The sequence below is a fragment of the Dromaius novaehollandiae genome, chromosome 18, assembly GCF_036370855.1.
Source record: "Dromaius novaehollandiae isolate bDroNov1 chromosome 18, bDroNov1.hap1, whole genome shotgun sequence".
Classification (NCBI taxonomy): domain Eukaryota; kingdom Metazoa; phylum Chordata; class Aves; order Casuariiformes; family Dromaiidae; genus Dromaius; species Dromaius novaehollandiae.
Genome location: NC_088115.1, coordinates 14,340,188 through 14,366,066, shown reverse-complemented (window position 1 = coordinate 14,366,066; position 25,879 = coordinate 14,340,188). Strand labels below are relative to the sequence as shown.

General features: G+C 42.0%; 1 long non-coding RNA gene across 4 annotated transcripts in view; it reads left to right on the top strand.

Annotated features, from left to right (window-relative positions):
• Positions 1 to 25,879, top strand: part of LOC112982555 (uncharacterized) — a 180,145-nt gene that overhangs the window by 90,121 nt on the left and 64,145 nt on the right. The window lies entirely within an intron of this gene.

The window sequence follows — 25,879 nt, the reverse complement described above, 5'->3', positions numbered from 1 at the left end:
AGAGAGGAGGAAAATTTAATTGGAAGCCTTAGAACCTAAAATTCTTCTTGGAGTCACTGTGTGGGGGCAAAGGAACATGAACTTTATCACTTTGCCTGAAGAAAAGCAAGAGAAAAAGGCTGTCTGGACACCCCTTTGAACTGCAAGATCAGCTCCACAAAAGCATTTACTTGCTTTGTTGAGCTTAATGAGAGTTAGATGCTGGAGTCTCCTGAAGGTGAGGAAGAGTAGAGGTCACGGGAGGAGTGGGGCACAGCCACGTGGAGCGCTGGGGTGGGAGTTACAAGAAAGGCACTTGGAAACAAAGAGGGGAAGCAGGAATCCAGAGCTCTGACAGTCACTTGGAGTGAGGCTGGGAAGTCATACATAATCCTTTCGAACATTAGCCTTTTGAAAAAGTCATTGTTTGAGTCCTGGCACGATTTACATCTGTACTTACTATGGATGAGTTTCTCTAATCACTTGAGGTCATGGGCCTGTGATTTAATTATTGTGAATTCCATTGCTAAATAGTATTGAAGTAGCAAGGAGGATAAAATTGCACAGCTGACAATGTACAGTCTTAAACCTCTCCATGTCTATATGTATCTGAATTCTTGCAAAGACTTTGACACAGTTTTTCTTCCTCAAACGCAGCTTTATATTCAGTCAGTCACCAAAAGTGGGAACCAAACCAGCTCTTTGGGAAAACACATTTAAGGAATGCTGCCAACTAGTATCTACTGGCCCCTGCTTAGTAGGTGATTTTCTGACATGCACTGAGAGGGTGTTTTAATTAACATTTCAAAAAAAGCAGAAGAAAGAATGATTTTTCATCTTTTAGAAGGTCAAAAGGTGTTCAGCTATAGAAATGGATATAGCACAAGAGCCTAAAGAGACAGACAGACATGTCAAAACACTTAGACACCACATCCCCTTAGAGTAGCTATTTTCTTTCTGTTATCATGTTAAATGGAGGTATTATAGAAATTAATCTCCTGTTCAGACATGCTCAAAAGATAAGCAGCAGTGGAGGTAGGTACTTCTTGTTCAGAGTGCCCTTGCTATGTTTGGCTGAAGTAGTGGGTGCTTGGAATAAAATAGTTGTATAATTATTTAGCAATATTGTTACTCCATTGCAATCAGCACTACAAATGGATATCATAACTTTTTATGAAGACATGACATACGCAGATGTGAAAGGTTAATGAGATAGTTCTTAGCCAAGCACACAATGCAGGGCAAATCACCTGTTCTGTCTTGGAAGTGATAAAAGGAGGAGGCTTGCAATTGGGAAAACCTTTCAGCGTCAGTTCCTGTGCTTCTCTGTGGCAGAGACCATCGGTCATGCTGAACTTCACTGAGAGCTGCCTAATGCACTTCATTTGAACTTTTAAACTGCTCAAGTCAGCTTTTGTTCAAGCTGGGACCCCCAGATCAAACTGGTTTTATATGAAAGAGGTTGGTTTACCACAGGGAATCTCATCCATTTTACTGAGACACAATTTGCTTCTGAATCTGCACATAAAGAAATAACCAGTGGTACCATGCACAAAAAAAGCCTCACGCCAAACTCTAAGAGAGTGTGTGTGTGTGTGTGTATTTGTGCGTGTGCACGTGTGACCCCACGTGTGGTCCCACATGTGGGGAGCATGGACATTGCGTGACTAAATGGAGCTTCAACAGAAAGCAAGCAAAAATATATAAAAAAATAAAAATTCCACCCATCCTTTTTCATCAATAGTAAAGCCCTATCACATATCAAAATTAAAATGAATTTAGTGTATTCAGGCTTGTACTGGATGTAAGATGGTAATGAAATTTTACTAAGCATGCATTTTTCTTCTAAGCAGTTTTGGGAGATGCTCTAAGTTGAACGAGGAGCATACACTGAAAGCAAAAGCTGACAGAGTCTCAGTAAGGCCCAGCTCCCTAACCCCTGAAAAGAGTCTGTACACCTACAGGAAAGAATTTTTATCGAACTGAATATGTGACAAGAGACTTTCAACAGCTCAAATGCTCTTAAAAGTGCTGAAAATAGATGATTTTCCAAATATATTTCCCCATCCAAGGCAATACATCTGTTTAAACAGCTGAGCATATAAAGGACTTGCAAATAAAATATTAAGTTTGCAGGTATCTATGACTGACGGTGATTCAGAGGTTAGAAGGCAAGAACAGAAATAAGAATAGCTGGGTTCTAATCCCATAGGTGCCGTGGTGTCTTCACTAAGGAGCTACTTCCATTTCGCTGTTCTTCAGAGGAATATTTTAAACCTGTCCTTCACATCCCAGCTAATTCTTTCCTATCTCCTTTTCCACCCCCTACCCCTGCTTGACAGCCATTTCACTTGTGCCAATTAAGCTGTCTGCATCATCATCCTCCAAAACTGATCTGCAGAATGATCCAGGAGAAGGAGGAGTCTCAGGCTCTGAGGGCAGATCCCGCAGGCTGTATTCAGATCCAGCCGAATCAGAAAGACTGCATGGATATCTGATTCTGAACTGGTGACAACAAATACTGGGGCAGGAAACATCTCAAAGTGCCATCAAAATAGTAATGTGGAATAGGGTCATATTCCATGCCCTCATTAGCCCGTCTATATATATATATATATTATTCTCACCTCTGGAGTATGTTGTGGGCTTAATATTTAATATATTCATTTTTCCCTAGCAGTCAGAGCCCAGGGAAGGGAAGGTGCTGTAGAAGTACAAGATATCAGCATTACAGTAAATTGCCGAGGGGAAGCACACTGTAATTTCCACGTAAAAACAAATTGGAACTGTATGCTGACTGCTTGGTGGGTGGCGAGAGGAGCATTGATGCTGTGATCTACAGCCTCCTGGAAAATAAAAATCTGCATGATTAAACTACACGTTTCTTCACAGCACCGAACAATTAGGCAGGGTGGAGGCTGGTTTCAAACAAGCATAAATCTTTCTTCCCTCTGCTTGAATCTCACGCTGATAGGAATAAGTTTTCTTATCAGCCTCTGATGGTAAGAAATAAGAACCTAGATAAAGTTGTTTATCCTGGTCAGGTATTGGCATGATGTGAGAAAACACACTGGGAGACCAGATGTTCTGAAGCTGGCCACCGCAGGCGTTTGCTCAAAAGCAGGAAAAAGGATTTTCCCTCCTTTTCCCTGGCCTCACTTTGGCTGTTGTTATTTCGTACAAACACCTTTTCTTTATCCTTCCAAATACCATAAACTCTTCAGAGCAGGGAACAGTTTCTTCTCCTGTGCACATTCTTCCCTGACTTCCGTGGCGCCCGGTGCTTTCAGAGCAGATTTTGAGCACTATCAACACACGAGTGATAAATAATACCCAGAATTCAGGAAAGCATTCAACTGAATATAATGAATAGGATTTAAGCACATGTTTAGTAATCCGTTTGGCCACACGACTAACCACCGATCTCATAGAGAACAGTGTTGACAGCTCGACTCTTAGGTAACTTGTATCTCATATATATCAGAAAAAAATTGCCTGGTGCTTGCAGTGCCCTGGACGACAGGTTAGCAGGAATGGGCAGTTAAATTTCTGTAAGTCCCTCCGGATGGTTTGAGCATAGCTGGCAATGCGGGTGAGTAGGAGCTTGCTTGCAGCTAGCTCGTCTGTCCCTGGACGCAGCAGATTCACCTCTTTCATCCGTTGCGAGATCCACTGACAAAACAGAAGGACAAAATTTGTGGAAGACTTTCTTCTTTGGGTGGTTGTTTTGGTCTTTTTTTCAATTACTAATATTTCAATACAAACTAGACACAGGAGAAAAACACAACATGAAAATGTTCTTTGATCTTGTGTTTACTCTGTTAAATAACTAATTAAAAAAATGAGCAGAGCTGCATAGTCTAATTTGTCTGCAGATTGTGTGTAGTCTACAAACACAATAGGAGATAATCAACTGTCTAGATAATCTTTCCTTGTAACCTTTTGACAAGGAAGTTTCTCCTCTCCGGCTCTACGTGAGGGAGTGAACAGACGTGCGATAGGTGCGTCTCGGCAGATGGGATCCTTTTAGAGGGCAGCCTGTTGTATGGGACATAAAAATATTAGAAAGCACTTCATTAACCAATCTGAAATGAAAGCATTCAATCTTAATCCTGTCACCAGGGTTGCCTAATTAAAGGAATGGGCAGATTTATGAAGCTGCTATTTTTAACGGAGCCCCGGCACATTCAGTGACTTGGACTCGCCGCGGGCCGGAAGTGATGTCAGTGGTTGCCCCAGCGAACATGAATTATGTTTACAATATCCCAGGAGAACTTTTGTATTTCTCAACTCCCACAGAAAACTATCATATTTAGCTTCAAATAAAAAAACTCAGGCATGGTGCCAAGTGATTTACACAAGCTGAAGCTGCAGCTTTATTTTTCTTTCATATTTCATTCTGCAGTATCTTTTCCTGGTTCCTTTTATTGCGGTACAATCCTGATCCTTTCTAGGTTCGGTTTAAATCAGTGGAATAACTTCTTTTTCCAATCAGACTGGAAAAAATTTTGGAGGTTCCAATAAAGTCATCAGACTTACAGGCCATTTGCGGTGGTATAAGTGGTGACAGCATTTGCCCAAATGGGATTAGGGACTTGTGTATGTACGTACCTTGACACCTATAAACACATTAAGCTTAATTCGGATGGCAGTGGAGAATTTGCGGGGTAGGGCCCTGGAGAGAGCAGTCCCCCCGGCCCCATCAGCACAGCCACGTCTTTGCATGGCTCCTCCCCAGCTCCTCGTTTTCTGCCTTCCCAAACAGCTGCGTTTGTCTTCCCTCTTAAGCCTTTCATGATCCCCGGTGGTGCTGCCACGTGTCTCTCCAGTGCTGCAGTGAGGCTGTTCAGTGTTTTCCCTCCCCAGCCAAAGGATCTAATTGCCTGGGGACTACCACCACCTTTTGCAGCACCGGATCATAATGGGGCATGGATGGGAGTGTGTGTCCCATCTGGGGCTTCCTCCGTGTGAATTCCTCCGTACGAATGTCATCTCCTGCCAGCTCTCTGGTGCTCGCCTGCCTCTCCCGCGTATCAGAGCAATGGTGCCTTTTTGAGAACCTTCCTCGTAAACAACTCCTTTGTACCCTGAGGGATCTCCAAGAGCAGCCAGGAAACAACCTCAGCACCTTCCTCCCACCTTCTGTTTAAAATTGTCCTCTTTAGTGATGCTGCTGGGGGAGAAGTCATTCAGTGCACTCCAATGCAAAGGTATCCCCGTCTCCCCCCTCCTGCACTGCCCCCTCCAAAAAACCCCAAGCCCTAAACCAAAAACTGAGGGAAAAAATCGCTAATGCTATTTACAGAGAAAAAAAATCAAGCTCAAAGTACCTTCAGGATTTTTGTTTTAACATGTATCGATGAAAACCTTTTAGCATTATCGCTATATTTAGAATTGCAATAAATGTTCTGCATCTCCACACTGCCATCACTGCTCATTTAAAAGCCTAATAGCTTAATTTATGACAGGTTTTCTTTTTAATGCCACTGTTTTCGTTCTCATGAATTATAGGTCTAGCTCTATGTACAATGTGGTATCAAAGAAAAACTAATACCTTCTCTTTATGGAGAGAAGAAACAAGGTAGAAAACTGCACTGCGACAAAGGATAAATATATCGACTTAAAAAAAAAATCCTTTCTCGGTCTTGGCTTGGGAGAAGTCCTCAAACCCTCTCTCAGATTCTGCTTCACTCATATTTGGGGAAAGGAACCACTGACTTTTTACCAGGAGCTTGATTCCTTATTTACAGCAGACCAAAGAGCAGAAGAAATGAGTACTATCACAGTGCAAAGTGGGCCAAATCGCTATTCACTTGTTTAGCAGGGATGACCCCTCACTTTCCTGTAATCTGTCATGACCTCTCCCAAACTAAATATTCCTTTGCAAATCCTGACTTGGACACTATCCCAACCCATAATTTAACATTTTTCCTAGCTATAGACAGGCATTTCACTGCTGTATCTGGACTCCTTCTTCCAGGGGACCCAATTAACAAGAAATAACATTCCTTTTCTTGAATTCCTTCCCTCCTACGATAGCTTATGTTTGTAGAAGTGGGCAGATTCTTACCCATTCTCAGCCAATGCAACATGAGTCTCTCATCCAAAATATAGAGGAAGAACAAACTATTTAACTCATTTTTGTCCTTAAGTTTGGAGAGCAAAAATGTTGTCAAATATCTAAATGTCTTTACTAGTCCTGTGTCTCTGCACTTTCAGGAGATGTTTCACTCTCTGCAAAATTGAATTTGTGAATGACTTTGTTTTGTTTTGTTATGCTGTATTCATTTGTACCTTCTAATTTTCTCCTCTTACATAGGGAATCTTGCCAAATGGTACTTTCTCTCTTCCATATCTCCTACATCCATCTCCTCCTTTTCATGTTAGCTGACAGACTCTTAAGTCCATATTCTGGCAATTTGTTTTGCAAACTCTTCATTCCAGCAGGAAGGAATGCCAAGGTCAGGTAGTCAAACACATCTTTGCAAATACTTTAGGCTTCTTTTCCTCTTGTTAAAGCATCCTAAAATAAATATATTCTACACCTACAGTCAGAAAAAAAATTTTTACAAGGATATGCTTTCATGAGAAAGCATAAATCATAGTAGAGATAAGAATGCAAATGAAGAAAGTTGTATATACAATTAAACTGCAGAGGTATGAAGGTCTGGCAGACGTGACCAGATATTATTTTCTCTTTTCTAATTGTTCCCTCACACATAAACGTCTTCTTTATCAAAGCCTGAGGGACTTACTGGAATATAGTTTAGCCCAGTGCCTGCTTTTGACATGAATAACTTTGCCATACTGAACTTCTGCCTAAATCCACTCAACAGAGTGGAAAATTTTACATCTTTTCTTGCTTTTTACTTATATCTGTTTTTTCCACTATTCAGAGCAGTAGAAATATCACTATTGAATGATAAAAAACATAAAGAAGAGACAAAAGAGGAGGGAGGGGAAGCAGCTTTGAAAAAACAGAATATTAAAAAATTGCCAGCTGATGTTGAGGGAGAAAGTTGAAACTCCTAAAATCCAAGAGGCCATTTCTAGTTGGTTGTAGACCTCTGGAAAGGTGCTACCATTGCACGTGTGTGTGCGCGCACACACACACACACACACACACACACAACCTTAGAGTGAGAGACAGTGTCAGGGAGGGCTGATCGAAGAAGCTGCCTGGAGTAAATACACAGGCTCCTACAAGTCTCGGGAGCAGGGGAACACCGCGATGCTGTAGTAACACTAACAATCCCAGACTTTTCTCCAGCCAAGCCTTGAATCCTGGGTAGCTTTTGTACTCAGCCCCCACTGGTGCTGCCTCTGGTAACCTCGTCTCCTCTTTTAAGAAACTTTTTCAAGAGACCCTGCTAGCATCGGACACTGAAATGACCTTGCAAACTCCCTCTCGTTGCTATCTTGTGTTAGTCACGAGCATTAGGTCTGGTTAAAAAATGTTCTGACAGAAAGCATTTTGGGTTGGAAAATGCTGATTTGAACAAATTGAGATGTTCCACTGGAATTTGTCATTTCCATGGTTATTTTCAATGGAAACCACCAGGCTGCTGGCCCAGCTGGATTCTGCTCCCCGCCGCTGCAGACTCCCCTTGCTCTGCCTCGTAGGGCTTCCTCCCCCGCTGGGCAGCTGCTTTCGGCATCAGCCCATTTCCTGGCTGACACCATCAAGGTGTACCAGAGGGAAGGACTTGAAACTGAGCCTTTGATTTTCCAGGTGATTATTTCTCTGATCTTCTGCGTCTTGCCTCTAAGGTGTCTGGCAGCCCTTTGAAGTAGCTGCTGAGGGTATTATTCAACAAAGAATCAAGAGAGCCAATCTGGTTCATTTTTTTCCAAACCAGAATGTTTTCTTTCAATTTAAGATCATTTTATTTCTTCCAGAAAAAAAGAGGACAAACAAAAAAAGATCTTACCCAGAGTTTCTGTTTCCTTCATCCTACATTCCTGGATATTAGTTTACACTGGCCCACACTTTGCCTGTGGAGATAGCAAATTAATGAAGAACTGTGCAACTTTGATAGTGAATGTCCCTTTTTTTGTAACTGCTCTATAGTGCTGCATAGCATCCTAGCAACATCACCACATCTCTGAGCAAGATTCCTTAAACTACTTTATGCAGCTCAATCTGGTTAGTTATTGCAATCTCAGGAGCAAATATTGTGAGATTGTCCCTGGTTCAGTGGTAAATTGCATTTGTCAGGTATGTTTTATCTTCTGCAGAGCAGTGGGTGATTTAAGAGGAATGTGTTGCAACTTGCGTAGACATTTCAGTGTTACTGTAGATGCCAGGTAAACTACCTGCCAGGAATGACTGAGAGCGCCGACTTTGCTGTGGTTCGTTTCTCTCTGGCGCACGCTGATGAGACTGATAAGCTGCTATTAATTTTGTGAGACACCGGATAGTTGCAAATATTGGCTGATTCGTGTTCCTTAAGTCAGAGCTTTTCAGAGGTGAAAATGTTCATAGGGTTTCACGTATTCCTTAAAAGGGAAGAAGAAAGTCTACAAGCTGTATCTCTGGAAGAGGCAGAAGAAGTGTTTGGTTTATCAAAGACTCGCTGGACCCTTACATGGAAGACCGAAGCTTTGCTCAAAGTCAGTCCCTCTGGCTCAGCAGAGCCAGCTGTTGAAACAACAGCCATTTCCACAGCTGGCTGGGAAGAGCCGCCGCCACAGAGCTCAGCGCTCCCCCCCGCTGCCACCTCTCAGGCAATCAGCCCACCCAAGCCCAGCTGGGCCCATGGCACCTTCTCAGCTTGGACTCGGCCACCTTCCCCCTCTGGATCCGTCCGAGGAGCTGGTCGTCATTAGTTTGGCAGCATGTGCCTCCATGAGACAATGAATGGCTGGAGAACAAATAAGCTGACAATGTCAGAGATATTATTGGATGCGAAAACTGATATTTGAGATGAGCTAAATTTAATTATGATCGTTTAAAATTCTTTCTATGTCTTTTCTATATTTTCTCCTCTAGTTCTCCACCACCACCCGTGTTCCTAGGGCTTTCAAGTTGCCGCACTGGGATGAGTTTGGCAGCAGTGTCTGCCTGGGAATCGCCAGTGCTGAAAGTTCTCCGATCCCCAGAAACCCATCATGAATCCAGGCATGGTTCCATTGGAAGCCAGCCTTCAATTCACCAAAAGTTCCACATCGCCAAGATACTTCAGATGAAATAATTTTGGGTTCTGCGGAAAAAGAATAACTTCCAAAAATATTCAAACCAGCTCTAACCACTACATCTTCAGCAGTGATGAGCTGCTACCTCTTAATCATCCCCAAGAATAGCTAGATTAGATATTTTGCTCCATTTTCAACAAATTATGGTATCCTGAAACAAATACTTGTGGGTGGCTAAATTAGTCTTTACAAATGTATAAACTAATTTGGGTTAATTGTCAGTTAATCAGCTCAGAAAATGAGGCCTAGGCATTTCCCAAGAGATACATGCAACAAAACCAGAAAGACAAGACTCATGATATTTTTAAGGTAAAAGAATAACAAAAACTAAAAGTAGGCTATTAAAAAACTTTTAGACTACTTTTGCACATCATTAAAAGAACGGTAGGAGGAAAGGGATATGATATTCCCCATTTTTTTCTTCAAAACAAAATCTTAAAGATTACTTACTGACCTTAGAGTTGGAACTCTCAGCAATATGTCAGTAGTAGCAGGAGTAATCACTGATGTATCTGTGACTGATTTGGGGGGAGTGGAGTAAAAGATAGAGTGACGGAGATTTTCAAAGGTATAACAAAGAAAATTACGTCCAACTTCCAGTGTGATAGGCTTGCATGGTTTTGGAGATGATTACATTGAACCCCATCCTCTGTTAAGGAAACAATGTTATCCTCATATTGCATTACTCTCTTGGTCCAGCTTCACCAACCTCTTTTTATTTTGAATACTATGGGCATGTTCATTCTGCCAGTAACACCAAAGTGCCATAAGCAAATTATATTCCTCCACTTTTTGAAACATCTCTAGATCATTGAAATGAGTAATTTAGTCCTGCAGCTGACACTCTTGGGAAGGGAAGTACTTCATCTGGGAGACCATGGGCTTCACTCAAAAAAGCAGCATTAAAATCCAGCTGTTGCAGGAAATGGTGCTGGTAATTCAGCAGGTGGCACTGCTCCCTTTGAGTCAGGACCAACACTGATGTGTGAAGTTATGGAGCTTTGTGCTGTAGGATCTGGCATCCTTCAGCCGTCACACGGAAAAGATTCTCCTTACTCATTAAAGACTGCGTGACATGTTTTGCAAAACTATAGTCAGCAACATCAGTGCGCTAAGCAAAGCTCATTACCTTCTGCCTTCCAAAAATTCTGTTTCCGTTTGAGAAGGTGATCTTCTTCTCGTCAGATACCCCTGGTAGGTGGTATTTAATAGATTTCAGCTTCCACACTCGAAGCTGTGTGCATTTCAGTGGGAGGATGTAGTTGCAATTGTGTATTTTTGTAAACTAATTTGATGCTTTTCAGGATAGCAATGTATCAGTGTCAATGAGTTTTATTCAGTTTCTCAAGCTGTTTTGTATGCGTTACCTGAACCTTGCGTTTGTGTTGGATGGAAATTCATGGCTGGTGGTATGAGCAGAGACTTGACTAACAGGAAATGAGCACAAAGATCTCTGTGTGTTGGTTGCAGGGTGATTGTGTGGCATCCTTGTGAATCATCCACGAAAGACAAAAATCAGACCTAGAGTGTGTTTAGAGACATCTCTCCAGGAGACAGAAGTGGCAATGTCGTATGAGGCTCTGGTGAGATTAGGAGGACTAATATACTCCCCGTTACCCATACTCAGAGAGCATAAATTCAAACTGTAACAAAGGAGTGCTGCTATTAAGGGTAGGGTTCTTCTTCTGAGATAAAATTAAAGAAAGACATCCACTTATTTAGCCTTGAATAGGATGGCTGTAAAGGAATGATCACTGTTCATAAATACACCTGGGGGGGTAAACGCTAGAGGAGAGAATGTAATGGTTTAAGCTAAAGGAAGCTTCAGAAGAACAAATGGGACTAAAATGACCACAGGTACAATGAGGCTGGGTATCAGAAAACTTCCAGCAACCAGAGCAGGAAGAGTCTGGAGCCACCTTCCACAGGGAGCTCAGAGACTAACTGGTTTTAAGATAGAATTTAATCAGCTTATGAAATGACATATATGATGTGGCTGCTGAATACGAAATCTCTGTCAACCCGTTTTTGTGGTCACACTCAAACACATGACTACGATCAGCTTCCTAAGTACATTTCCGCACTGCCCGTGCCCTCTTGCTACATCTGCTTATTGCTTGAACCTATGACTTTGTCTGGCGCGTGTGGTATGCTTTGTACTGTATGGTACCTCTAATCCTATTTCTTTTTGAATCACGCTTGATGCTGTTTTGTGTAATGCATTACTGATGTGGAAAAGAATGAATGCACATCTTACACAAAAGCAAAAGAAGTCTCCTGTTTCAGGAATGCACTGGCAATAATCCACCAGACAAAGACTGAACTTACAACCGCAAGAATGGACATAAATGGTGAATGGTTGTCCTCCTGGAAGAGCCCAGGAATGCCACTGGGGCCTCCCTTCGCAGTGCTCACCCCAGATGATAACCATTACACAGCTCTGTGTTACATGTGTGAATCCACATGAAGTGTGAGTCTTTGCTCTAGACTGGTAATTTGTAGGAAGCGTATGTTTTTACTACCCAGCCTTCTCCCCCAAACTCACAAAAGCTTTTCAAACCCCATACCTTTTGCTGATGTGTATTATTGCCTTAGGTGAAACGGCTGGTGATAACTGAGATAATGTTGGGCAGGTGTTTACTGCTTTAAATATTAATAGAAGAGAGAGCGAGGAGTGAATAGACCTGGCACCCTCTCTGTACTTGCCTTTTCAAGGTGATCCTCGCTTCTGAGTATGTCTCAAAAGTATCACGCAGGCATGACATCCCCACGTAAATTCTGTTTTTCAGAATAGTGAAACTCCCTATGTTTTAAGAAATCTCTCTTTCCAATAATCCAAACAGAACTCTGAGATTGCCTCTTTACAAGTTTGCATTTTAAATAATGAAGACAGAGTTAATGCTCGGTTCAGTCTGAGAGGATAAGCAACAACAAGTCAGAAAATAAAACTAAGTGGCTATGTCCTCTGTGTTGCACAGTTTGAAGAGTCCAACTTTCGGCAGTTTTTCCTTCTGTTTTTCCAGAAGCCACTGGAGATTTTTTTAATTTGTTTTCTTAAAATACTCATCATAATTTGTCCCTCTTCAATGCAGGAAGGATGATGTTTCAACTCCTGCTAAAACCCAGCCAGCAGAAAAGTGGTGAGAGCATTTGTCCTCTATATTCCAGTCTGCTGTTAGGCTCTCTTTTTTGGATCCGCAGAGACTAAACTCGATGTTGCTTTGTGTTTTCACTGTGGGAACACAGCGGCCATGAATCAATGGAACTACAGTCTAACTTTATGATCTCCTAGGGAGCCTGAAATGCCTTTGTCTCCATGATCAAATCCCTTTTCTTCGTCAGCAATCTAATTACTGGACTGTATCATGTTCAAAGTACTGTGTAGGAAGCAAAAGGGAAGTCTAGTAAAGGTGGGAATATAACTCTACCTGCAAACAGATCGCATCTTGGACTCCACCTAAATTGAATCATCCAACAAAGAGTGTCTTTACATGGAAGGAAGAACCAAAAATTAAGTGCTTAATGCGAAAGTATGCTTGAATTTGTTTGGGTCGCATAGATTTTATAACTGAAATTGAATGACATTGTCCGTCCATATGGCAAATTATTGCTGCTTCTAGGGTGATTAAACTGTAACCAGCTCAAAGAAACCTTGCAGCACACCTCACTGAACGATTTCCGGTGCTCTTGCAATTGGAGGAGGAGGGAAGAGAGGTGGCAAAATGATAACGGGAAGGTGGAAAATGTATTCCTGGTTTTGTCCATCATAAAGTGTCTTGTCAAGTGTCACTCAAATTCTCTGTGCCTTCATTTTCTCAGCTTTAAAACAGGGCTTATAACACTGACCTCCCACTGTATACGTGGTAAGAACTAATTAATTCTTATTGATAAAGTACTTTGCAACATCCTGAAGATAGGCACTAAAGGAGTGCCCAGTGGTGTCATTACTGTTAGGACTCCCCTGATGTGCTGGGAACTGAATAATGACAATCTCATTTCAGGTGTTTGCCTCTGGCAAATGAATCTTGAGTGACTTTCTTGAGATCAATCAGAAAAGAAAACTAATCCATCAGTCATATGAGGTGACACATCTCAGGCTCTTTCTTCGTTGTAAACAGACTGAGATTTAGCTTTTAACTCTTTCAAAAGCATAAAGCAGCAAAGCAAACCCCTGCTAAAAGTGAGATGCCCCTTGAAGTTTGGAGAGATGTGATGCACTCTATTTGGAACATGGTTCTTTTTCCTACAAGATCCTTTCTTTTCCCGGTCACCTTGGCCTAATGGGGCCCAAGAGCTAGAGATGAAAAGGAATATTAAATGAGAAGTAGAGTCATTACTATTGGAGGCTGGGGGTTTGATGAGTATTTCAAAATTATTTTACTGATGTAAGTTACTGTTTCAAATATATTTGTATTCATTTAAATCATCATAGATCAAAGAAATCAAACAGCAATTCTGGACATGGCCAGGTGGACATCCTCAGCTTTTTATTCAAGTTTCTCTCTAGCAGTAACAAGCTTTGGGGGCAATTCTGGAGCACGGGCCATTGGGCAGTATGTTTCCTAGCCTGAGAGGCCTCATTAGTTTTCATGTCTGAAAGACCAGGCTCTTGTATTGCCCACGTCACTGGAGTACATTGGTAATACCAAGCTTTCATACAGTTTTCTTCATTTTTAAATCTCTTTGATCTGACACTGCCCTTGTAACATTGCTTTGAGGTAGATGATTAGCTTGGTGCCAGCCATGCATTTGGCATTGAACAGGATATAAAATACCACCTCTGCCCTCTAAGATCCCAATTAAAGCTCCAAGCCTGCAGGATGCTGAATGCCCTGGGAAATTCCCATTTTCTTTCTATTCCTTCAGCTAAAATGTTGGGAAAAAACATTTCATGAGCTGAGGTCCCACAAAAGTTTATGCACATACAAAAATCCAATTGTCTTAAGAGTGAAGTTTACAAATGATGAAACCATGAGAAAATGTAATAAACTCACCCTACGCTACTAAGATAAATTGATATTGGAGCTGATGGGAGGCTTTAAAAAATTCTGCAGGTCTTACGTTGAGCTTAGTACCCTAAAGGAAATCTCTGTGTAAATTGTACTTCCGAAGGTGAGCTCAACTTTCACTAAGGAAAAGAAAAATCCTAGCTCAAAGTGAATGCAAACTCACAGAAGTAGTGAGTATTATGGGATTCTGTCTAGCTCTTTGTGAGGTGCCTTCTCTCTGTTTACTGCAGGGGAATTCCATTTAAACAACTTAAATCCGGCTAGTGTGGATTGTAACTCCTTCCAAAACAAGGAGGAATGGCCATTGGGGGATGCCACTGACTCCATCAAGGAAAGTCTGGGATCCATGTGAAAGATCTGCTCGCTGGCCAGCTTCGCCCTGTACCGCTCACAGCTTCTGCTCGCGGCGGGCAGGATGACCAGATCTCTGTTTCCATCTTTCGATTCCTTCACAGCTGTTGGAGGAAAGCTCACCCAAACACCATAAGTGACTCAGGAAATATATTGCAAATATGTTCCATTCTGGCCAAGCTCCAAGGCAAAACACTGGTGTATTGGCCGGCAGAAATGAATGGAAATCCACACGGGTACATTCTTTACATTCCAGGGCACATGCTGCTTACAAAAAAAAAAAAAAAAGAAAGAAAGAAAATCCACTGGAAATGGGCACAGGACTGATTGATAGACTTTCCTTCTGCAATTGTGCCAGTGCCACTAGAATTAGTAGTGGGAGAACTGTGGTAGCAGCCCCTGTGGCTGCTAGAAGGATAAGCCCATCCACAAAAAGGAAGAGTTTGGAAAAGACAAGGAGAAGGTAGCTTGCTCCCACCTGGCTTGAATATACAATTCTGCAAATACTTATGTTAACGAGAAAGGCATCAGGTTGCATTCTTATCCCTAAAGCTTTCCCTGACATCAGGGAACGATCACAACACGATCACAACGTATTATAACATAAAACCAGCGATTCTAACAGACCAGACGTTCTCCCGGTCCAGTGTCTTGTCCCCAGAGGAAGCCAATACTGGGGGTTGCTAAAAGTACAAGGACAAGTCGGCAAGTACATGGTCATCCTTCCTCTGCACGCTCACCCAGCCTCCAGCCATTTAAGGGATCAGGTACTTGCCTGAGCCACTGGTAAAATCTGTGTATTTTAAAATTTAGATAAACCCAGAGCTGCTTATCCACACCTAGTGAACAGGAGCACATGAGCACATCACAGGGTGATGGCAACACATCATTTGATAGCAGAGGAAAATATTAATCCTTCGCACAGCTGTCTGAAAGGCTACTCAGGAAGAGCTTTGTGTTTTAGTAGCTGAAGATGGTTTTAATTGCTGCCTTCAAATACCTAATGGGAGTCGTATGGGAGGCAGGGCCAGGCTCTACTCAAAGTGCACAGTGAGAGGACGAGCAGCAGCAGACACAGGTTGCAGCAAGGGAAATTCTGATTAGATACAGGGAAAAAAATTATTACCTTGACAGTGAACAGGAGTCCAGAGAGGCTGTGAAATCCACCCTTAGAGATATCCAAATCTCTATTAGATGAGATCCTGAGCAACTTGGTCTGGCTTTGAAGTCGGCCCTGCTTTGAGCAGAGGGTTCCCTCCAGCCAGAATATGCTCTGACCTTGCGAACCTACACCCATGGTCTTGGACTTTGCACGTTAATCCTGCTATACTCAGAACTATTTTCTGCAGCTCCAGAGCTGGCTTTGCTGTGTGTTGACTTCCTGCATCCTCAAAAAGAAAATTTTATTTGGCATCAGTTTGTCAGTTAATTTACTGCCCGCCTTATTCTTATATGCTGTTGATCTCTTCTGTAATTTTAATCCCTGCTACCCAGTTTTCATTTAATAATTGTTTCGTTGCTAGTCACTTGTCACCAGTATTCTCTCACTGCATGTATGTAATTTGTAAGACTGGACCATACCACCTTGCCTGTGTGTTAACTACAGGACATCTGTCTTATGTCATGGTCCTTTCGCCCTCTACAGACACAGGTGGAGCTGTCAAGACAAATCAGTTTTTTTTTTTTTGTTTTAAATCAATAAAAACAGAGGTCAAATTAATTCATACTAGTAGAGGTATAAATTCATTCACTTTTTTTTTTTTTTTTTTTTTTTTGTGAAGCACTCCTGTGGATTGCAACAATACAAACATTTTTAATCAGGAACCTGTATTTAATCAGGTAACGTGTTTTAAGAAATTTCTTTCTTACGCTCTCTTGTCCTAAATAACTAAATAAATGCTTGTATATCTGATTTTCCTCAGTCTTTCTGAGTTCCCTGTATCATGCCACAACCAATTTCTGCTGATTGCAAATGCATACTGAAGAACTGTTGATGTTGCAATTGAAGTTTTTGGCTCACCAATTATATATGGAACTTGGAAAACAATCAGGACGAGACTCCGAACAGTACGTATTGGTTTGGCAGCCAGGAGCGGGGCTCGGCGTAGTAGCCATCTCCAGAAGCCCGGCACAAAATGCTGCTCGGCAGCGAGCGCGAGTCTAGCCCGACCTGGCGCAGGTTCTGAACGCGCTGCAAGGTCGCTTCAAAGCTGCCAACGGCTTCACGGTTGTCATTTGGTTCAAACAAGGGGCAGAATGAGTCAACATTTTGAGTGATCTGTTTGAAAATTGAGCTTCTGGAGGGAGCAATAAACAAATACGCATGAGGTCCATAACTCATGCCACCAGTCTGCCAAGTTCAAACTCAGACAACACGTTTGTGCCGGGAAGACTCCCCCCGCCAATTCCTTTTGATGGGTTGTTTGCAGCAATAGGCAAACCAGTTTGGTGAGAAGCAATGACATTTCTCATATTTTCACCCAGTGTTATAAAAGTCTAAGTAACATCATTTTAACTTCATCCCAATCTTACGCCCCATCTACAGCCTTACTAGCACTTTCAGAATCCTTGTGTACTAGAGGAATATTACGATTTCTGCTCCACAGATGAAGAATAGAGACACGAAGAGACAGATTTTCAGAAATTCTCAGTATGCACTGAAGGGACCAAAAGAAGACAACTCTTACATAGGCAGCCAGCTTTCTTCTTCTTTCTCTATTTTTTTTTTTTTTTTTTTTTTAATGTTGAGCGCTCAGCAGTTCGACAGCCACATCTTTTAGATGCTTAAATGGGACTTGGAATTTTATTTTAAGAAAGAAAGCTGGCTGTTAAATGACTTACCCAAGCTCACACAGGGTATCTGTGGCAGAGCCAGGAATCGAACACAGATCTCCTAAGTCTCAGGCCAGCCTTAACCACAAGACCATTCTTCCTCTCACAAAGATGATCCCCATCCCATAGGAAAAATATTCTAACAGGATTAAAAAAAAATCCTATAAAAATACTTAAACCTGAACAAATATGTAATAATTGCTATTCAGAATCCATGCAGGGTCTAATTAAATCCATATTCCGTAACCTTAATTTAAAACAATCCCAATATTATTTTTAGGTTTTGGATGTGGATTTATTGCTTCTATCAGCAGCATGTTTGGCACCCGATGCCATACAAAACTCGATGTGTTTCATGAAAGTGCTGGCAAGAACCTTTATTTTCTGGACAGCTGCTCTAGGCTTGCAGCAAAGGAGAACTAGCAGCTTCATTTCCCTTACATGGTGGCTCAGATTAAAAAACATCCCCCCTGCTTATACCTGTTACCGTACCATTAAAAAGCAGGGTGGCTCTGTTACTGATAATGTAGGCAAGTCCTTTCTGATTTGTACTCCAAGCCACAGTTTGGGATTAAGCTTTAATTCCAGAGATACGAGTTATATAATAAAGCAGAATATTACTCCCCAAGCTATATGCTTGCTGACCTTCCAGTCTATTTTGCAGAAAGCTGCAGTTCTGCTCTCAGAAATCCAACTGGAACAAATTCTTTGATCTCTTCAGGCATAATTTTATTTTGCCTCTTGACTTAAAATGAGAGGTGTGCACAACGCCCAAGAGCTTGTGGAAACCACAGAAGTTGAGTTAAACTTTAGCTCATGTTTGCACACCTGAAAGAGACACTAAATGATTTTCTCTTCATCGTATTTGAAAATAAAGGCACGTGATGACCCATATCTTCTGATTTTTTTCCTTTTATTCATTGTTACATGCTTCTGTGATTCCAGGATCGGTTAGAGGAACTAACCACAATAATACCTTTTTTTTAAAAAAAAAAAAACCAAGATTTCTAACTTAATTTTGGTCAGTGACAAGAGGCTTATATACTTCTGGTAAACTAGAACAGTGACGCCTCTGTGAACTGAACTTTAAGGCTGTGCCCTGAAGAACTGCAAAGCATCTACTTGTCCTCATTTCACAAAACCTTTCATCTTTGATTGTTTATAGAAAAGGATTAAAAACAACACCAGAAAAAAGGTGAAGACATCAAAATAACTCAGGCCAACTGCTAAGCCAGAACAATTCTCATGTTTTTACCAGAGCCCTGTGTCTGGGTACCTGCTAGACTAGCCACTGCAGCAGCATCTCCTCTTTCATTACCCAGCAAATAATAAACACTCCACTTCAGCCCTCAATCACTGCTTTGGCCCTGAGCCTTCAGAGCAGATGTGGAGGACAAGATTATGAAAATAGTAAGTAAACAGCAGTGGAAAAGACCAGGCTGGACAGAAGGAGAATGGCAACCCAGAGTGTCTCATGCAATCACCAGAAAACCCTGATTAGCCTAGCAAAGCCCAGCGGTTTTAGCACTGGGAAGACTTTTCCTGTCATCATGGCAATTCTTCTTTCGGATTCACTGTGGCTCCTTCAGACAATGAGACTGTGCATGCACGTCATCTGAACTCACTATTTTTTTTTTGTTAAATGACAGTGATCAGTGCTTAACGTGCCATGTCTCCCTCTCTTACGAAACTTCAAAGTTTGCCTGTCAGCATTGCAACTTCTTATACTTTGCAGACTCAAGAATCCAGCGTGAGGCAGAACCCCCATCTGCTGCTGCATTAATGCAATGTGCGAAGGACATGTTCTGCTTCTTCTGCAGCTTTTCCCTGCCAGTTTGATTGTATGCTGTAATTTTGGAGAGAAAGTGCCTGGGAGAGTGGTAGCAGTGAAACATCTCTGATCTGGTAACACTTCTGTTCAGGTCAGTGGCAGCCTGTACTCTGCCACAGGTGAAGCCAGTTAGGCCCAGACTCTGAACTAACACTAAGCTCAAAGTTGAATGTGTGCTTTCAGGGTGCTCCAGGGAGGACCTGACACAAGGGTGTACTTCAGTGGTTTCTGAAATTGGCCCTCAGTGAGATTTTATGCTTTGCCACTGAGATGTAGGCTTACAGAGAAAAAAATCCGCTGTGAAAACAGAAGCCGCTGTCTGTCATTACCTCTTTATCTTGTTATGATATGTGCGTCCAGCCTGGCTTCCCCCTGCAAACCATTGTGGCTGGAAGCATCCATCATCCTATCAGTTCAGTTGGATTAATTATGCTCAATCAAAATGTTTCAAAAGAGGACAGAAATGTCTGCAGCAGTTAATTCTTGACAACCTGAATGGACAGACATTGGCATTTTACATTTCAGTTCAATTACAAGACAAATCCGCTAATGGGACATAATCTTTCAGAGTAAACAAGGAAGCAAAGCACTAATATTCTGGCAATTGATTTACCCAGGGTAAATGATGCAGAGTAAAAGCTTCAAGAAAGGCACACGAGTGAAGACAGCCGTGAGCTTGTCTGGTGCTCCTTTCCTTTCCCTTCTTCCACATAAAAAGCATCATTATGCAAAGCTTCTTTTTAACTGATCTGCATACAGAAGCCAACTCTTAACCAAAAGGACAATTAATCCAGGCAGGTTGAGCCAGAACAGAGTAATAGACCTGACTGGGTGCTCTCCTCTCCCTAATCTCTCCACCCCCCTACTTTGTTTCCAAAGGGGTGAGAAAGGGACCTAGAGAACAACAAAAACCTTGGCTGTGAAGGGTGAGATTCCAGCAACGTACACTCCTACCCTGGTGAAGGGGAGGCCGAACAGTCGTGCAGTCGCTCATGGGCACCCGGCAGGATGGGGTCTGCGGCCAACACGGTCTTGCCATCTTGACTTGGAGCCTCCTTCTAAGCTCAGCTCTGTGCAGAAGGCACCAGTTAAGTCATCAAAAGTGAGCCCTCTGCAAAGGAATGAGTTGTGAGCTCTGAGCATTTCTTTGACTAAACAAACATTTAAAGGTTTAATTAAAAGCAATTTCAAATGATGTTATTTCCTTCCCACGCAACCTAAAATTTCCCAGGCAAGCTGATGGGACTGTCATTATGTAATTCTGCACACAGGCTCACAGCCGTGCACACATGCACACACATAAACCACACACCCCATTATCCCTGGTGCATATTTAGAACAGATGCAAAGGAGAAAATGTGAATCTTTCTTATCCTGCCTATTCCTAGGTTATTTACAGCACTGCAGCTTTGTAACTCTGCCTAGTCACTAATACCCTCCAACAGCCATTTGGACATCATGTTGTCATTAAGCATTTATAGCAAACCAACTGCAATTAAAGATTTATAAATCCTATTGCATTACAGCACAACCCAAGGCAAGAATTGCCCCTGAGGTCAACTTTCTGGGGGGTTTTGTTTGTTTGTTTTTTTACAGGACAATAACATATTGGGATCAGTTATCAGTAGAAAGTTTGTGCTGCTTCTCGTGGGTTTGTCCTAGGATTTTGGTTTTGATGGCAGCATTCAGTTTGGAACTTAGTACTTACCAAACAAGTAAGGGCCTGAAAATTAGAATACACCAAAAGCTGCAAGTCAGTCCAAAGAGATCTCCCAAACTCATTTTCACCTCTGATTCATTTCTTTTGCCACTTCTGTATAGCATGATGTGGTGCTAGACACAAAATGCCTGTGCTAGGTGGACAACCAGGGTTGGCATGGATTCACAACTACGGCATCCATCCCAAATGAACATACTTTTTAACAGGACTCATTTATGCCAAGGGACAGCTCTGCCCAACAAAGGATTGGACAGCGTGGACAAATAATGGAGTTAAAGACATGTAACTAGAAGTAAAATGGAGATGGACTAAAATTGCCGATCTAGAGGTCATTGAAGCACTAATCGTTCTGGTGAACGGCTGCCTTTGGAGAGTCAGAGCCATTAACCCAGGCCCTGCTGCTATACATCCCAACGCATCCCACTGAGCTTGGCTCACACAGGTCAAATTCAGCTTCAAGATACTGTGCCAACTTTATCTCATTCTATAGCAGTAATCCTTCAGAAGCTGGTTCGAGTCTTTTGAAGTACTTTACAGAAACAGAAGAGTAGAAGGACTGAATGTAGAAACACAGTCCCAGTGAGTACACCCACTGGAAATAAAATAACCAGCATCTCTGTGGTTCTGTCCTTTGCCTTTTGCTGCACTTCCCAATGTTTTTAGCACTTTCTGAGCTGTCTAGCTCTGCTGTCCTCAACAGCACTAGTAACAGTTTAAAACCTCCTTTCCTCTTTGCATCCGATGACTAGGAATATAGTTCTTTTGGAATATAGCTTTGCCAGGTGAACCCTTTAACCCTGCTTCACTACCTCTAATGTCTAAAAATCTCCCCTACATCATGGGCATGTTATGGAAATAAAAACACCAAAGAGCTGTGGGAATAGGAGACCAAAAGTACATGTGTGCTGCCTTATGTTAGAGCAGGCTACACAGGTCCTGAGGACAGCAGTAACAAGGCAGCAAGCCGCGTGGCGCAGAGCTGCCCGAGCTAGCTAGCCCTGCTGAAGCAGGTTGTTATTGCAGCAGCATCACCTGCCAAGACGATAGTGCCCAAGGGATGTGAGTTGCTCTCCCTGCACTTGGTAAGCAGGAATTCAGCCCCTTATCTATCAGGCAACAGGTATAAACACACTTCAGGCACCTCACCTGAGCTTTTAGGGGAAGGTTGGAGCAATGAACTGAATGCAGCTGTGCAAAACACTGCGCAGAACAGCTGGATGCCAGAGAAATGTGGCTCTTGGATTATTTTCAGACATTCGTCTCAAGAAATTTAAGTTATTTTGTATCGGAAGAACGGTATGCCTTGGCCCAGCAATCAGTTGAATGTATTTGTCTACCTCCAACCGTTTCTAGCAACTTTCCCCAAAAAGGAAGTACAAAAAAAGTTATGGAAATCCAAGATTATTTTATGAAACGATAGCATTCCTAGGATCAGAGAGGAGACTGTTGTAACCGGGTACATCCAGCCTTTTACAGCACATTTGGGACTGAAGTCACATGTAAATATTTTCTCAGAGTACCCATGGGATTTTTTTTTCCCCCAAAGACTTTAGGGCTTTGCAAGCTAGTTGAAGGAAAAACAGGGTTTGCCCTTTCTGTTGAAAATTGGATCATACCATTCAGATTCACTCCAAACTGATCTCTGTTCTTTCAGAGTGAGAAGGAGAGATGGGTTTACTAATCTGAGCTATAACTGTTACACTGTGCATGCTTAAAATTGTACCTCTAAATTCCTATTTAGGCACCAAAGAATTGGGCAGATTTTCAAGACTTTAGCACTTCACTGCTCCCGGTAAAGGCAAAGCGTCATGTTTTCGCTCAGAGATAGGTTGTTATCAACTTGCAGACTCCTTTTTTCCCTCCCCAATTTTTCAGTTAAGACTTGGAGCATTTTTTTCACCTTTCTGGAAGACATTTGAGCACACAAGCTCTGCAGCGCACACACAAGTGCTCTTGCTTTAAAGGGTGGTTAACTATTTCTGGTATGGTTAAAAAAATGTGTGGGTCACAGTCTGATGTTTTCTGAGCATTTGTCCACATAACAGATGAACTCCTACATGGTTGGCACAAACACTCTCTGCTCCGATGGGCTCGAGGCAGTCGTGCAAGTGGGCTTTGCCCCAGCAGCGCTGCCGGCAGGAGGGGCAGCGGGAGCTCGCAGACACGTCCCCGGAGGACACGGCTCAGCTTCGTAAGAAAACGCTCCTGCAGACCTCACCCAAAGCAGCTGCCCACTCCCCATCCACATTAAATTGTGTGTACACACACACACACCCCTCCTTGTCCTCAGAACTTAGATTTACAGGAGTTTTGCACACTTTCCCAAGGTTCGGAGCAAACCACTCAGATCCACCTTGATAAAACACCTTAAATTGCAAAATCCACACTTTGCCTGTCAAAACTCAGCACCAAATATTTCACTTCTGTTTGTACCTAGGCTGAATCTCCCCAGGGACCAACGATAACATTTTTGACTTGTGATAGATGCTTCCTTCATAAGGATATTTTCCAGGCTGACTTTTCCCTAGCTACCTCATAAAAATAGTCTTTTTATTTGAAAAACATTATTTTAACTGTTTGGGGGCTTATAGTCATCCTTTAAAATTTGCCTTTTGATTAAAAATCAAACACACAATTCTGAAGTAATTAACATGGATGTTATTGGATGTACACTGATGCTTACATTATAGGACTGGTTATCAAAGGATTACAGTTAAGAGGTTTAATATTCTCCAGCTGATCCTGTAGCAAATTAATCCAGTCTGACCTTTACTGCTCTTTGTTATGTCACCATAGTATCATTTCAGCTATATCATCCCTTACCCCGTTTCAGTAAAGTTAGAAAAAACCTAGTGAATTTCAAAACCATCTCCTAGGGGAAAGACTAACAAAATAAACTTTAGCTTTCCATCCTAACTGATCTGTTGAGAAAAATAGAACAAAAATGTCAACTGTTGCTTCTCTGCAGGTCTTACATTCTTGTTATAATGGGAACAAACTGCTAAAAAAATCAAACACCTCTATGAGGATCTGGTTCACTCCTTGATAAAACGCAAGTCGCTCGGCATCACACAGACTGTGTGAAGTGTCCCCTCCCTAGATACACAGAAGAATATGGCCAGTACCCCGCATTTAGCTATGCTGTGTTAGAATCCGTTATGTTTAATCTCCTAATATCCAAATGAGGCCCTCGCAATTAAGTGTTTATTTATGGCAATGCCATCTCACAACCATGTGGTCATCCTGAGCAGAGGGGATTAAAAATATGCTACCTCAGTATAATAGATGCAGACTTGATAGGTAAGAAAAGCTGCATAACGACAGATTTCTGAGCCCTTTGTCTGACTCAGCACAGAACAAAAGACTAAGCCAATTAAATTACTGACATCTGCTTTTATCCATTCTTGTTCATATCCATGTAAAGACATCTCAATATGTATTTTTTTTACTACTGTCAAAAGAACAGGTTTGTCACTGATCAGGTCTATACAGATGAATCTTCCTGCTGGAAGTGTTAAAATGCAGCAGTGTTACTAGTCAAACATGCAATCAAACATACGATTACAAGAACACATACTCCAGGGCTCTGTGAAACTGGGAGAACATCCAGCAAGCTCACATGGAAACAGAGACAGAGCCAGCTTTGCAAAATGCATATGCCTTGCTGATAAGCCACAGGTGCACAAAATCCAACCAGCTCAAAGGAGGCTCAGGACAGGTGAGTTCTCTACCCCTGCTTCACTCCCCATGTGGTGCGTTTTATCTGTACTTGAGCAGTCCATCTTCTGCTTAGGAGTTTTGGTGTAAAATGACTTTTTTTACATGAGGTTCTTGCACTTAGTCTCTTACTGACAGACTAGCGCTATTTTACCCATTCTCTAGATTATTTTCTTTATTCATCCAAGACCATCTTCCAGACCTCCGTCTAGCTGTGGCACCAGACAAACTTCTGCAGCTCTCTGCACGCAACACCGCTGCTCCTCTGCTTCAGCTTCTCTTCCTGGTCTGAATTTGGATTGCCCGCTCCACAGAAAGGATGCAACTCTACCATCTCTGAGCAAATTGCTAGCCAAAATTTATTCTTTCTAAGGAAGCAAATAGTCGTGTTTCCTAGGTAACATAAAACGCTGGGCAGTATAAACATAATTTTGGCATATTTGAGGTATTAAGGCTCTTCTTTCATCACAGAAGAAAACTCGTGACGTTATTTATCAAACACTTTTCCTGTGGCCTCTTCCTGGAAAGGGAATTAAACACATTTTCATTGTTCTCCTCAGTCTGCTACGCCTTTGATTTCTTCTCATTGCAGGATTACCTGCTGTCAAAGAACAATAAGCACACCTTTCCCGTAACCCGGAGGAGCCACAAGCACCTCCCAAGCCACACAACTGGAATGATTTCTAAGAAGAAAGTAGCCAAAATGATGATGTGATCTAGCAGCCTGTTGAATATTCTTCTTACGAAAGCATCATACCCTGAGATACTTTTAACCAAGCTTGGTAAAGTGCTGGAGAGTACAGGGCAACACTCTTCTTTACATTGAAGTGTTACTTGAGAAATAAAGGTACCTTCAGAGGGCAGTTTGTCCCATCAGACTGAATGAATCACTGCTTTTTCCCTTGACTCACTCCAGAAGGAGCCTGAGTACTAGAAAAGATGTTCAACTCTTCGATAGTTAACATGATATCAGTTAGATGCCTACTTAGATGCCCTTGAAAATACAACAGAAACCTCATGGAGGGCATCATTTCCCACATTTTTATAGCTCTGAAATGATATTAGTTTCCCTTTTTCTCCTTTGTGTCCTGTTCTCCTATCGTTGTTTTGGTGACACAGGAGCTGTCACCAATCACGGAATTGCAGTGCACACATTACAGAATGACACAAGTGCAGATTTCCCAGCATCCATTTCAATGTGGCATAAAACCGTAGCATCTTGCATGTAATTCTCTGAAGGGTATT